Source organism: Felis catus, chromosome F2 (assembly GCF_018350175.1).
Source record: "Felis catus isolate Fca126 chromosome F2, F.catus_Fca126_mat1.0, whole genome shotgun sequence".
Classification (NCBI taxonomy): Eukaryota; Metazoa; Chordata; class Mammalia; order Carnivora; family Felidae; genus Felis; species Felis catus.
Window position 1 is genome coordinate 79,370,167 of NC_058385.1, and position 15,779 is coordinate 79,385,945.

Genomic DNA, 15,779 nt, shown 5'->3' on the forward strand with positions numbered 1-15,779 from the left:
ATTTGCATGTAACTTCCATATTTCTAGGATAATCAATGCAAGATAGTTGTTACCAGAAGTCTCCCTTGGAAGCAGAGTTTCAGAATGAGATTTTTGAAGATGAATCACTCGCCAGCCTAATGACCAGGATCCCATCACTGGAGACAAGTAGATGACTGGTCATAATGGTAAAACTAGAGTGGTGGTTCTCAATGTGGTCCCCAGGCCAGCAGCATTGGCATCTCCTGGGAACCTTCTAGAAATGCAAATCTCTGGACTCCATTCCAGACCTACTGAATCCAACTCGGGGAGTGGGTCTTAATCAGTTGGAACAAGCTCTGTAGGTGTTTCAAGTACATACTGAAAGGCTGACTTCCACCTCTGGATTTGGATGGTGGAAGGGGATGTGTGGTTTTGTGTAATCTCTAGCATGTGAGAAAAGTGGGGGGAGGATGGCTTGAATGAATTAAGGATTGGAACTTGTGGAGTAGGACTGGGCCAATCCTCTATGCTAAGTAAGACCCAGTGCAAAAATTGAAAGGGCCCTATGGTGATAGTTTTAAGACTTTCCTCACCTACAGCCCTGGTTTCATGCAGTGAGCCCAGCTTCTAGAATTCCGTGGAGTTTAAGACCCATTACCTGCATACTGCAGACTCCTGGCCACCTCTTGCTATTTCCAATCTTAACACCTGGCAGGACACAGTCTCCTCCCCAGCTTTTCGATGCTATGTCACTTCTAAAGCATGTACTTGCCATACCCTGTTGACTGTTCAGAATGTGTTAAAATAAAAAATAAATCAGAAGCTTAGGTATCTGGCCTGACCATGATTCCAACCCCCAACTTAAAACCCAGAAAGAGCATGCTGGGGTGGAAAAGCCCTTTCCAAGCTGAACTTTCTGAAGGACTACATATGTAATTGATCAGCAATTCATATGCTACAATAGCTGCATTAATGTTTTCTACCTTCTGTTCACTTCAATTTCCGAGGTTCTATTGTGGACCAGACCAAACTGCAATATACTTAGTTGGTGCTAAATAGAAGTGTCCAATTTGGCATAGCCCTTTGGACTCTGAGGATTATGTGGGTTTTTACATGTTTTACTCCAAGCACAGTTATTCTGAAATAAACCTTCCCTTTAAAGAGGTTTGCCAGGTAAAACATAAGTGTCCAGTTAAACTTAAATTTCAGAAAAATGAATATTTTAATATAAATCCCAAATATTACATGAGACCTAATTATGCTAAAAAAAAAAAAAACACTTAAACTTGGCATCCACTATTCTTATAAGGCAATAAAAATAGGATTTTTACAGGCTTCACACAGTGCTTTCCTGAAACCGATATTCTAACTTTTTGGTATTTCCTACCAATAGCAAAGCTAGATAGCTTTATGCCTCTAGGTATGAATAAGATCCTGGGATCTGAGATTATACTGACAGATGGTGACTCCATGGATGGCCTCTATGCTTCAGCATGGGGGGGAGGGACCCAGATTAGTCTAACTCCCTGTAAATGGTCATTCTGTCACATTTCAGTTGGTACTGGTCCCATGGATGGTCAAGACCACCCTGGACTATGAAGTGTAGGCTCCTGACTTCAGCCTTAAACATCAGCAACAACATAGAATACCAGGCACTGGGATCTATCCTGGGACTAGAAAAATCAACTGGAGGCCTCTTAATTGGCAATAAATTGGGGATCTTAAACTTTCCTAAGCCTTCATTCAGTATTTACACTTGGCTCTTTCCATTTGCCTCCTGGACAACTAAAACTTTGCCCATATGTGATGGTTCCCACATATTTTAGTAACATGTTTAGTTCCCACATTCATTATTTAGTAATATTTTTTTTTACTTTAGGACTACATCTTTATTTTCCCCCCAACAACCCTCTCAGCTTTCCTCCATTCTTATTTCATCGCATTCCAATATGCCAGTCATGACCAAATACATAGGGAAGTGTAGAGTCCGTGACTCCCATCTGTCCTCACCACTCCTTGATCTTCTATATCTTGGTGGCCAGAAATCTAATGAGAAATCTGTCTCCTCCCACTCCCCATCCATTTAACTGTTCACTTTTAGCACATATGTAGCAGATTTAGAATCAGGACACCTACCCTTGTGGGAAACGAATTTATTGACTAGAGTGTGCTCCCATGCTGTTCCTTTTACCTTGATCCTTAAAGCATCCATTCATGTTGACCTCTCCCCTTGCCCTCTCCAGAGAGGGTTTCATACACCTGTGCTATAGTGAGATTCTTGTCAGTCTGCCGCCTTCTGGGATTCCCTAACCTTCTAAGTGACTTCCTAGTTTGTATACATTAAGATTTACTTTGTTTTAAAAATCTACAGGTTTTGGCAAATACATAAGGTGTCCACCAGTAGCTTATAGAGTAGTTTCACTTCCCCCCACATCCTGTGCTCTACCTATTCTCTCTCCTTCCTCCCCCACCAAATAACTAGAAACAAGTAATACTCTTACTATACGGTATTGGAATCCTACAGTACAGTCCTTTAAAAACCGGTTTAACTTAGCAATATGCATTTAAGACTGCTACATGCCTTTCTGTGGCTTGTCAGCTCCTTTATTTTTATTCCTTGGTAATATTCTATTAAATGAATAGAACACTGTTTACTCATCTATTGAATAATACCATGGTTGCTTCCAGTTTTTGGCAGTTGTGAAAAAAACTTGCTATAAACACTTATGTACAGCACTTACTTTGAAGTCTAGTCAACAGTGGTATTTTCAGGTGCAAAATGATTCAACAACTCTATAGGTCTTGCAGTGCTCCTCGTGATAAATGTACTGTTAATCCCCCTTCATTTTATCCGTCGCCCCTTACCATCCCTCTGGCAACCACCAATTTGTTCTCCGTTTTTTAAGTCTGGTCTTCCTGTGGAATTTAACAAGATGAAATGAGACATGAGCGAAATCCTGTTGTATTTGTCTTTCCCTTATTTCATTCAGCATTCTACCCTCTAGTTCAGTCCATGTTGTTGTAAATGACAAGACTTCATTCTTATGGCTGAGTGCTATTCCATTGTGTGTATATACCACATCTTTATCCATTCATCTCTGGATGGGCACCTGGGTTGCTTCCTTGTCTCAGCTATTGTAAATAATGCTGCAGTGAACATGGGGGTGCACGTGTCTTTTTGAATGAATGTTTTCATTTTCTTTGAGTAAATGCCCAGTAGTAGAATTACTGGATCATATGGTAATTCTATCTTTAACTTTTTGAAGACCCTCCACCTGTGCAGGATTTTGTGTGCACAGAAATTAATGGCGGTAGAAATATCTAGGAGCATAATTGCTGGATTATGTTAAGACTATGCTTACCTTTGTAAGTTAGTGTCAAACTGTCCTTCCAAAGTGATTATACCATCTTTTATCCTCCCCCCCCCCGCCCCCCACCAGTGATGATCCTAGAGGTTCTGCACCCTGGTGGGCATTTATTTTGTCAGTTTTTGTTTTTAATCTAATAGGAATGTAGTGGCAACTGGCTTTAATTTGCAATTCCCTAATGACAAATGATGCTTAACTGGCCATTTGTGTATCTTCCTTGCTGAAATACCTGTTCAGTTCTTACCATTTTAAAAAATTGGATCACTTTTATTCACAAAATCTAAGAACCTTTTAAAATAGAACAGTATTTTCCAAGTCTGTGAAAGAGGTCAAGAAAGTGAAAGACAGCCACATAGTAGTACTCATTTTAACAAAGTCCAACTTACTGAGTTCTTAGATCGAACATCAAGGGCACAATCCATGAAAAATGTATCCCCAAACCCAAGATGATCATGATTGTTCTCACATGTTCTCTTCTAGAAGTTTTATAGTCTTGCATTTTACATTTAGGCCCATGACACATTTTGAATTCATAGAGGGTGTAAGGTCTGTGTCAAGATTTTTTTTTTTTTAACACATGGACTTCTACTTGCTCCAACACCATTTGTTGAAAAGACCATTCACAGTAGAACAAACACAGAGAAAAGGATAAGCTATATTTGTTGATCTTTCTGGGCTTTGTTCCATGCCCTCAACCTATGTCTACTTCACAAATACCACAGTCTTGATCACAGTAGTGATCTAGTGTTGAAAGTGGGTGATGTTAGACTTCTAACTCTTGTTCATTCTTCAGTACTATTGACTGTTCTGAATTTTTGTCTTTCCATGCTTGCCTTTAGAATGTTTGTCAGTATCCACAAAGGGTGTACTGGGAATTGAGCAGCTCACAATAGCTTATGGGAGTTAGTGTGGGCAAAAGAAATCCTGTCCTCCAAATATCAGGGATCTGTGCTCTTGGGATCTGTGACCAGAAGCAACAGATCCCTGGTATTTGTGTAGAGGTACGGACAGAGGCAAATAGTCCTTGTTGGACCTCCCCCTACTATTTTAACCTTCTCCTTCTCCAGCTGAAGTGAAAATATGAAAAAAATGGAAATCTCAGTAATGAGATAACCTAAGAAACCAAAATTTTCTAGAGCTGACAAGTAAAATAACTGAAATGAAAAACTCACTAGAAAGATTCAAATACAGATTTGAGCAGGCAGAAGAATTTGAACTTAAAATAGGACTACAAAAAGTGTTCCCTTTTAGGGACACCTGGGTGTCTCCATCTGTTAAGCAGCCAACTCTTGACTTAGGCTCAGGTCATGATCTGGGGTGGTGGGATGGAGCCCTGTGTTGAACTCTGTGCTGAGCATAGAGCCTGCTTAAGATTCTCTCCCCCCCCCTCTCTCCTGCTTGCATTCTCACTCTCTCTCAAAAACAAAAATGTTCACTTTTATTCAGTCTCTTGTCAGACTCCAAGCCTAAGGGATTCAAGTGGACCAATATGGGCATCACTGGAATCCCAGAAGGAGAAGAGAAATGGGCAGAGAGAATAGTTGGGGAAAAAATAATGCCTGAATTCTTCCTAAGTTTGAACTGCTTAGAGTTTATGAAGCTTCTTGGATGTCTATATCATGTAAGGTGAACTCAGAGGACCGCACTGTGACACATTACAAGCAAAGTTTCATAAGATAGAAGAAAGGAATCTTAAATGGCAAGAGAAATGACTTGCCAAATACAAGAGGGCCTCAATAAGATTAACAGCATATTTTTCATCAGAAACTTTGGAAGCTAAAGGCAGTGGGCTGATTTTTGTTTCTCTTTTAGCCCCTTGGACTAGGTCAACCAAGAATTCTATACCTGGTGAAACCACCCTTCAAAAGTAAGGCATAATTTAAGACCTTTCCAGAAAACCAAAAGCCGATCAGAAGGACATTCATGACTAATAGACTTGTCCTGCAAGAATTAAGGTAGTTATGTAAGATGAAATGAAAGGACACTAGACAATACTCGAGGCCATGTGAAGAGATAAAGATCTTAATAAAAGTAAATGAGTAATTATGAAAGCTACTATTAAAACAGTGGCTTAGGACTCCACTTTTTCTACATAATTCTTCTAAATGCATTCTCTTAAACTAGTCTGTCTGGGGGTACAAATTGTATAAAGATGTAATTCTGTGAGCACTACAACAGCTCTTAAAGGGAGTAGGGACAGCCCTAAAGGGAACAGAGTTTTTGTATATTATTGAGTTAAACTGGTATAAATTCAAATTAGAGTGTAATAACATTAGATATGTAATCCCCTGGTAATCACACAAGAAAATTATTATGGTATATATACAAAAGGAAATGATAGATTCAAATACTTCAAAATGAAAACAAAATACACTAATACAGGAAATAAGCACAAGAACTAAATGAAAGGATAGAAGTCTCTATCAGTAGTTATTTTAAATGTAAATGGGTTAAAATCTCCAATTAAGACAGATTGGCAGAATGGATTTTCTTCAGTACAACTAAATGGTGTCTACAAAAGACCCACTTAAGTCCAAACGCTTATAAAAAGATTACATGAAATATGTTTCCATCCTTTCAAATAGTAATGAAAATATAGTAGGGGTGGCTATACTCTCTGGAAAATTAGCCTTAAAGGTTATTAGAGACCAGGACACTACATATTAATTAAAAGTTCAGTACAAAAATATAAATACTTAGGTATCTAATGATATATATTAAAAGGACAGAATTAAGGAAAGAACTAGACATCTTGGCAGTAACAGACTTAGAATCCCACTGATGGTATTAAACTGGATAATTTCAACTGCTGTGTCTTAAAGTTTGCTGATGCTGCTTCCACTTCACAAGAGCTCATCAGAAGGTGATCTTTTTAGTTGTCTTTCAACTCCATAATTGTGTTGGTTCTCCTATAACTTGTATTTCTTCATTAACCATCTTTATTTGGGGAGACGACATTCTTCTGGTTCTTAGACATCTTTTGGCCTTTGTTTAGTTCTTTGAACATTTACAACAGCTGGTTTAAAGCCTAGATCTACGTCTGACTTCTTCCTTGGAGACAGTTTGCTGGCTGCTTTTTCTTTCTAGATGGTTCATACTTCCTCTTTCCTGGGAGACTTGTAATTTCTTGCTGGACATGTTAACTGGAAGTCCGATCTTCCCCTCCTTCTGTTTTGTTGTTGCTTTTTGTTGCTGATCCTGCTGTTCTTTCTTGGATTCAAACAGTACTTTACAAACTTAAGCCATGTGTAGCCACCAGTCAGCTAATAATTGGACAGATTTCTCTTTGTAAAATGTTTGAGAGTGCAAGCAGAGGAGAGGCAGAGAGAGGGGGGAGAAAGAATTCTAAGCAGACTCTATGCTGTCCGTGCAGGGCTTGATCTCCCGAATCACAGGATTTTGACCTGAGCGAAAATCACAAGTTGAACACTCAACCGACTGAGCCACAAAGGCACCCCAGGCAGATCTCTTTAACTGCCTCAGCTCTTAAGCCTCCAAGCTCTTGCTAAGTGAATGTGTGTGTATTGTAGATCAAGCTGTCAATGTTCTTGTAGGCAGTTTACGACTTTTCAGCCTTTACTTCCTGTTAGCACAGGGCCAAGATCAGCTACAGGTAAGAAATCAGGACCTTCTCAGGTCTTCCCTGGGTATGCAACAGCTCTCACCTATGTGTGGCCATGTAGATTTCCAGGAATAAGCTGGAACTTTTCAAATCATGCTGTAGAATTCTCATTCCCAATTTTTTTTCCTTTTAAGCTTTTGGGTCAACCTTTATTATCCCCAATTGGTAATGATGCCTCAGACCTCCATGATGTTCACAATTGCCACTGAGTGTCTTCAACAAACACCCTGGTATAGGACTTGTCATAATCCTTCCTGAGAACGGAGATTTCCAGTGGTGTTTCAGGCCAAATCGTGAAAATTCTATTAATGTGGTTGTGGAGAAGCTTCAAGCTCCAAGTTGTTCTGTTCTTTCCAGTGGCTGCTGGTTCTCCCACCCACCATGGGAGTAATGTTTGTTGGCTGTAAGTAAAGTTGTAAGTCTGTTGTAATGTTTGGGCTATCCTGAGGCTGGGGAGAAGGAGAAAACACACTGAAGATCACTGCTATGACTGAGACGGAGTCATTTCTCTTGAAGAAATGCTACTGATGGTTAGCCTTTGACTAGCCTGAAAAGTTCTAAAGTCGACTTGACTCATTTTGCCAGTGTTCTCCCTACTTTTAATAGAAGAGTAAATTTTCAGAGGTTGTTCCTCAAACTAAGGAGTTCTTACAACAGCCATTTTGGTCTCAAACATTTCCTTCATCTTTAAAAATGACATTGGTGTTTTTGAAGTGTCTGGATCAGTTATCTACAGATCATCCCATATTGTGGACAGAATCCATCCACTATTTCAAATGTCTTTTTTCCCCACAGAAAATTCTGGTGTTAAACCATAACTTCTGTGTCCTCTGGAGGAGGTAATATGGGGGAGATGGAGAAATTAAGACTATCAAAAAACTAATAGCAAAAGTATTTAAGAAGAAAAATGATAAATGTTGCTTATTTACTGTTGATAGGATCTTTTGTGGATTTAATTATAATCAACAGCACTTTTTTTTTTTAACGTTTATTTATTTTTGAGACAGAGACAGAACATGAGCGGGGGAGGGGCAGAGAGAGAGGGAGACCCAGAATCTGAAGCAGGCTCCAGGCTCTGAGCCATCAGCCCAGAGCCTGACCCTGGGCTTGAACTCTGACCGCAAGATCATGACCTGAGTTGAAGTTGGACGCTTAACCGACTGAGCCACCCAGGCGTCCCTCAACAGAACTTTTGGTATGACTGGGTAGAGAAGGTGTACTAACATTGCAATAACCTACTCCTAATAAACCACGTAATTGTACAAACAGGAGTTCCCATAGAAATTCACTAATTCTGATACATCATAAGAAGTTATTTCAACCTTTTAGTGCTAATACCTAAATTGTACTTCTAGTGCAGATATTTATATTTTTGCATGGTATATGGTAGAGTATACCTGCAACTTCTGCATTGACAATTGTGTAGATATTAGAGGGGAAACAGGAATCACCATTCAATTACTAAAGGCTACTAGCACTTCCTACAAAAAGTTTTCACTGATGCAATTAGCAGTATCTGTCAAACCTGACAATTGTCAAAGTGAAATCTTAAAATTCCCACTTGCGTTATGCTATCCATTTTGTCACTTTCTCATTAAAATACTAAATACCACCAGTCTATTACAGGACTTGTGCGAGGTAGAGAGAACTTGGTTGTCCAATTCCCCCCACCCCCACTACAAGTGGACTTCTTCCCACTACAAGATAATGGTTGCAAATAAGAGTTTAAGGCTTACAAACAAGCAGAAATGTTTGTTTTTCCTTCTACTGAGCCCAGAAGCTTTTCTAAGCCCATGGTCTAAGTCCAAGTCTGGCTGTCCTAGAAAAGAATTCCTTTTCCTAAAAGACCTCGAAATTTTAATGAAGTGAAATCCTATACCTTTATATTTAATACTGGACTATCAGAGTTTATTCACTCTAGGATACTTGGAAGCCATGAATCACTGAGCTAAGTAAATAGTGAAGAAATTCTAAGATTTCTCCCACATCCAACTTGGCCAAGGCACAAACCTATGATAAATAAAGGGATTCTAAAACAAGCGTCTGACAAATTTAGCGATGGAAATTTCAAGTCTCCAATTAAGTATCGTAATTGATTGTTGAGAAGGCATCTTTCCAAACAATTACTTTCAAAACTTTGCAAGTGCTGAGCACTAATTTTAACCCAATTATCTCTACATATCTTCTGAACAAATCAAAGTCCAAGATCAGAGTTCTTCAGTAAAAACTGTTCTTTTCCTATCCAATTCCCTTGCTAAAATTGGGACATCACCCTCCTTCCCCGCCACCACAATCCCTACTTCAGAACTTCCACATTTTAAAGCCAACAAACTCAGGAACATATTCATTGGTTTGTCTTTCCCCAAAACAAAGAAACTTAAACTATTTTTGTGCTGGTGGTTGTTTATTTTGCTCTCCCTTGTGCCTTGGGGGCTGGACATCTAATAGCTAGTTCTCATTAGTAGAATATAAATCTAGGACCCTGGAGGCAAGGGACTCTGGCAAACCTATGCTGCAGGCTTGATAAAGTAAAATGGAAACAGAATCCATTTCCTTGCCTCTAAATGCATGTGCTTGCCAAATAGGAACTTGAGAGGTGTCCTGCATGATCCCCCATTACCCTGTGGACTCTGGGGACCTGAATGCTGGGGAGAAGTGGCTATTGAGCCTCTGTAGCGGAGACCCTGAAAGTTAGATTTGGTCCCTCTCTTTTTCCTTAAAAACGTCACTGTAGGTATTTCAAGCAAAAAATCTCTAATTCAGAGACTCACACACTTACAAAATCACCAGAATGATGTCTCCCTGTACCTTGAATTATATGGCACTTGATGTCAAAACACGAGATTGGCTACTTCCTAGTGTCCTGGAGAGATTATAGAACAAAAAGGCCACATTCGTACTTTTCCCTTTTCAGTGCAAGGCATGGTCAGAGGAGCAGAGCTTTTTAAGCCTTCCCTAAAAGAATGTAGCCTGTCTTCTAGCTATGGGGTCAGTATATAAGAAAAACTCAAGTATTAGTCCTTCAAGTGGCAAATTAACTACTAAAACTTAGCTTCATATCTGTATCAGGGCTCTTAGGTGAAAGTCTGTTTCATTCATATAATCCCCTTTCCAATCTCCAGAATTCTCCATCATGAAACTACAAATCCTGCAGAGTTCCACTTCTGCCAAAGTAGCCCCTCCTCCCCTGGCTGAGGCCCCAGATCCCCCATGCACCCTTGCCTGGAGCTGTGGTATAGACCTGATCTGAGGAAGTTACCTCGAAGGGGATTCTGCATCTGTACCAATCCTCACTTCCTCCAGGCCCATTACAATAGAATCATCCCAGCAGACAGAAGTTGAACATAGGAAGCAATAGCTTACATGCTGTCAGAATTGCAACTTTTGGTTGTCACATCAGCTAAAGCATAGGTATGTGTGTGTGGGAACTAATTACAAGGGTGCTGGACCAAGGAAGATGACCTGGAGTCACCTTGGTCCAAAATCCTCAGGAAAAGAGCCCTTCCTATAAAGGTTCAGATGTAATGCGTGGTCCCTAGCAATAAACAGCTCAGTGTCGGTCTGTATTAAGTGAAGTCAAGGTGCCGGAACCTCTTTCATGTAGAGGAAGGAACCTAAAGACTCTGGAAGATGTACATGTCAGCATGTGGGTTGAGTAGTCTCTGGCTGCCTTGCTCCAGGGTTCCTGCAGCCATTTGACAACCACTCCCCTCTACTGCACCACCTCTGCCTTGCTTTTGGCCCCAGGACGGCTCTGCTGCTGTCGTGTGAAGACCTGTGGGAGCCCGTGTCTCCATCTTGGTTCAGGCACCCATCTAGAATTTCAAGGTAGTTGCCATCTGGCTAAAGCAGAATGGAATATTTATAGAATTCTTCTACCCTATTTTGTGCCTTGTATGGCACCTTCTATATGGTTCCTCAGAGGGTTCCAGAAGTGTTTTCTTAGTCCCAGTTTCCAGAAGTGATAAGGACCCCAGATTTCACCACCACAGATGCTAGCAGTGGCCCGAGGGGGCTTTCCTATTGAAGTGCATGTGGTGGCTGCCACCAGCCTCCCGTCTTTATCTGATGGTTTCCCTGGCCACTGGTGGCTACTCTGCTTGCACACCTGTTTGAAGTGCCTGAGAATTTGTGCCCTGAAGCCACCTGACAGTATTGAGCTCTGGTTACCCATAGGGTGAACATAGTTGATAATGTGCCATGGTGTGGAAGATGATCCCTAGAAGTGCTGGCAAGCTAATGGGAAAGTGAGGGAGGAGAAGGCAGCAAGGAGTCCCTCTCTCCAGGGTTGCTTCTAGGGGGGCTTTAAGACCCTTAAACTGAAAGGTTTAAGGTTGACTGCAAGTGGCCTTAGGAAGTAGATGATCGAAATGGAAACCTGTCAAAAGATCAATGAAGCACATTAAAAGGAATACTTTATATAAGCAAAAATCCTTTCAAAATGGGCAGCACCATCCCAGAGGGTGTTAAGAGCATTCCACAGACAGGAGCCAGGGGAAACACTTCTATGTGGCAGGCATGGAAGCAAAGAAGGAGTTGCTCCCCTGGCTGTGGCTTAAAGCCTACGTGGCTATTTGTGACTGGCTGTAGGTGGACAGTTAAAATCCCTGGCACGCTGGAGATCCCATTACTAGGACCTTCCCTGTAGTTGATCAGGATGTGAAGTCGATGGAAGAGGGATCTCTGACAAGGGACATGTGACAGTGTCTGGAGATGGTCTTGTTTGTCACATACAGGGTTCGTGGGGGGAGACTACTCCTGCCATCTAGTATGTAGAGGCCAGGGATGCTGCTGAACAACCTGTCCTGCTAGCACAGCCCCAGTACAAAGATTACTTGGCCCAAGTCCACTCCATGGGGATCAGAAGAACCCCAGGAACCTAACCAGTCTTCAGTTATGCTGACCTCTGGGGTTTATGATCAAAACTGCCCAGATACAGCTGTAACCCCCAAGAACCCCAAGCAAGGGTACCCACCCAGCTGAGCTCAATCAACCCACAGAACCGGGAGAGAGTGTAAGGCCTTACTGTTTTAAGCCACTGAGAATTGGGGTGGTTGTTTACACAGCAATAGATGAACAGTAAGCTAACATGGTTGTTTTTGTTCTCTCTCCTGCTCCCAACTGAAAGAACCTTCACAGAGTGTCTTTTACTTAAGTTTTTCCTGTGAGGTCTTAGAACAGCTGCTTTGTTTATTCAGGCTAATTCTCTATTTTGATTCTCGAAGTCCTTCATAAGTCTCAGTCCTTCTCATGTGGAGGACCTCCATCCACACAGGTGAGAGGGAGAGTCCCTTTCAACACGGACTGTGCCGGGATTCCTGCTACAACCCCGTTGGACTCTTCCCGAGTCCACCAGCTGCTAGAGAGTTCTCACTACCTTACCAGACTTGTTATCTTCAGCAGGATTTGGGAAAGGCATTCACTCATTCAGAGCTCTGAGAATGCCTGACTGCCTCTGCACATGTTTGTGGAGCTAGGTCTACTGAACACGTTAAGTAGCAGGAGCTATTTTCTCCCCACTGTGAGTTGGATCACTTATCGATATAAAATAGCCCTTTGCTTGATTTCATACCATGTCTGGAATCAATGGATCCATGCCGCCTTTCTGTTCGTTGGCATTGCCCTGCAATAAAAACAGAAGTTTCAAGACGGGAGGGTAAACAAGCTTGAGTTTCTTACAAGGAACATGTGGCTGAAGTGTTTTTTAGCCCATTCTGAGATTTGGGCATTTGTTTTTGTTTCTTACATTTTTTCTTAATGTTTATTCATTATTTTTGAGAGAGAGTGAGCAGGGGAGGGGGAGAGAGAGGAGACAGAATCGGAAGCAGCCTCCAGGCTCCAAGCTGTCAGCACAGAGCCCGATGCGGGGCTTGAACTCAGACTGTGAGATCATGACTTGAGCCAAGGTCGGATGCTTAACTGACTGAGCCACCCAGGCACCCTGTATTTGTTTTTTTAATAAATGGGTTTAAATCCTTTGTTTCATCTTTGCTATTTCTGTTTGTTACAATAGCGTGTGGTGCTTTCGATCTTGGCTGCTCATAGGTGGAGGAGAGACCAGTATAGTCAGGTGATTTCCCAGAGAAGCTTTTTCCCAAACGGGAAGCAGTGGTGTAGGCGCCAAAAACAACCCCAAACAAAAACAAAACCAGCCATATTTAAGCCAGTTATGTTGCTATAAATGGGTTAATGATAGCAGGTAAATGCTAGTATCGTTGCAAGGAGTAAATCTGGTCATGTGTGTATGTAAACCTGAACTCCACATATATCCAAGCTAAATGTAGATAAATATTAAAATTAAGTTTCTTTAAACTTTAAGTTTTATTTTGAGAGAGTGAGCCACATGAGCGGGGGAGGGGGCAGAGAGAGGGGGAGAGAGACTCCCAAGCTGGCTTCAAGCTGTCAGCACAGAGCCCAATGCGGGGCTCGAACCCACGAAGCGTGAGACGGTGACCTGAGCTTGAAATCAGGAGTCGGGTGCTTCACCCGACTGAGCCACGCAGGTGCCCCTTGAATTAAGTTTTTAAACGATATCTGCCGTTCAGAGAACAATGTCAGATCTACAAGATCCCAGATTACCATTACTAAACTAAGAAGTCTGGAGTCTATTCGTGCAAAAGCTTGAAGTGTGTGTTTCATTGTAAAGAGGGGGGAAACCAAACTAAATCTACAGAGGGCTTTCTGACCCAGCCCCTAATAACCATGCCCCACTCTGGTTCCCCACGGGTTCCAGAACACTGGGAGGCAGTGGTGGCTGCTTCCGCAAACCCTTTGGGCTACAACCTCTTGACTTTGCCTTCACTGGTGCTAACACTACTACCCAATGACTCCAAGTTAAGCAAACACTCACTGCAGCCTGAATGTGCAGAGGAGAATGGTGTTGTCTCTGGAGGCACGGTGCCCAGGAGAGCAAAGGAGGGGGCCGCGTCCTCATGCCTGGTTTACTCTTCCCCAGTGTCCCATTCAGTCCAACTTCCTCTCTCCCGGATGCAAAATGAAGATCTGGGACAAAGACAGAAGCTAACATTCATTGAACCCTGGCCGCCTAAAAGGAAACATCCAAAGTAGAGAAGGAAATCCCCCTGTAATACTCACACAGGAGAATCAAATGACAGCCCCAGTGGCACATCTGGAACCCCACACCCCTGTCCTGGCTCTCTCCTCTCTCCCCTGCCTCTTCATTACATCCTTTCCCTTTGCCCAGCCTTCACGTGTTCTCCCAAGGTCTGCTCCTTGGTCTGCTTTCTCTGTTAGCACTCTGCTTCCGGGGTGAGCTCATTTAGGACCTTAAATACCAAAAACATATTTGGATAGTAAGATTACACTAGATACGGAAAACTGAAATTTCTAACTAAAATACAACCAAAATCTAGATTGTATTAGGACTATAAATGTCAACCCAGGAACCTGGTAGCACATCAAACTGTTACTCCTAGGGGGTGGCTGAATGTCCCCTGCAGATCTCCTCTGGCCCCCTTCATTGATGGACATCTGAGCTAATGGGTGGTTGGTGTATGATCAGTCTCAGCTGTGTCTTTCTCTGGGCACTGGCATTGGCTGAAAAGACCTGCATCCCCAAGGTTCAAGGTTACACCCTCCCTGTGGATGTAGGTGTGCAAGCCTCCTTGCCTCGATCCAAGACCACTCTGATGGGGCAAAGGCAGAGGACTGGAAAGGAGAGTTTGGGCTGCCAGCCCCCCAGGGCTCTCTGGATGTGGGTGATCATCAGAATTGTTGCTTCACATAAATCTCCACCTTTGAGCTTGTTTCCATGGAACCAACCTGCAGCATTATAGACAATGACCAAATCTGTTTTAGCCCAAGAATGTAAAAATTCGACATCAAGAATTCTACCCTGTTAATGGTACAAATTATGTGACAAAGGAGGTAAAAAAAAAAAATACATTAATGGCTATCCAAATGTCATTTCCCATAAACCAGCAGTAATTCCTAGTAAAAATTATGTGTAAAAGAGGATTAATCAAAACTACTTCTGGGTTTTAATAAAACTGACCTTAATATCTGAAAATACGAAAAGTTCTTGTAGCACTTGCTGTTATACATTATAAAGACTGGGGAACATTAACAAGCATAATACACAAAAGTAAATACTCAGAACAAATATTTGAAAAAGCGACCATTCTTTATAGATGCTATAATTACATAACTATAAACCCAGAAAGCCCTGGATGCTTTGCTCTGAAAATCTTGGTTTGTTTTTTTAACTTGTTATGGTTAAACAAATCCATCACATTTGTACCCAAAAATTAATAGCATTTCCCTATATTAACAAAAAGCTAGAAATTAAAATGACATAAAATCCCATTCACAGTAGCAATAAACCTATAAGATATCTAGAAACTTGCCAAAAATGGTCCAGAATCAATATGGAAAATGTTACAAAATCTTAAGGATATAAAACCAGACCTGAACAAATGACAAGACCTATTACGTCCCTGGACGGGAATATGTTTAATTATGACTAACAAGTTATAATTTATAACATCTGAAATCTGACCTCTTGATCTAAACACATAAAGGCAACAGAGTCTAAAGATAGGAACGTAATGTTTTCAACCAGAATCCTAAAGATCACTTTTAAATGTAATCAAGTGATTTAAATTTTACGAAGAAATGTTCAAATGAACAAATTCAAAGTGTGTGTTCAAAAACTGACTCCTGGGGCTTTTTCCCTGTCAGGTATTAGGACATCTCACAAAGCTACTCTAAGATAACAGCATGTGGGGCGCCTGGGGGCTCAGTCTGTTAAGCATCCAACTTTGGCTCAGGTCATGATCTCATGGTTCGTGGCTTTGAGCCCTGTGTTA

At 41.5% G+C, this 15,779-nt stretch overlaps 1 long non-coding RNA gene across 1 annotated transcript in view; it reads left to right on the plus strand.

Moving 5' to 3' along the window:
* LOC123383073 overlaps positions 1–783 on the plus strand; it is a 38,615-nt gene extending 37,832 nt beyond the window's left edge. The window contains exon 2 of the long non-coding RNA XR_006592378.1: positions 28–783. This is a non-coding gene — a long non-coding RNA (uncharacterized LOC123383073). The remainder of the gene's footprint in view (positions 1–27) is intronic.
* Positions 784–15,779: the final 14,996 nt, after the last annotated feature.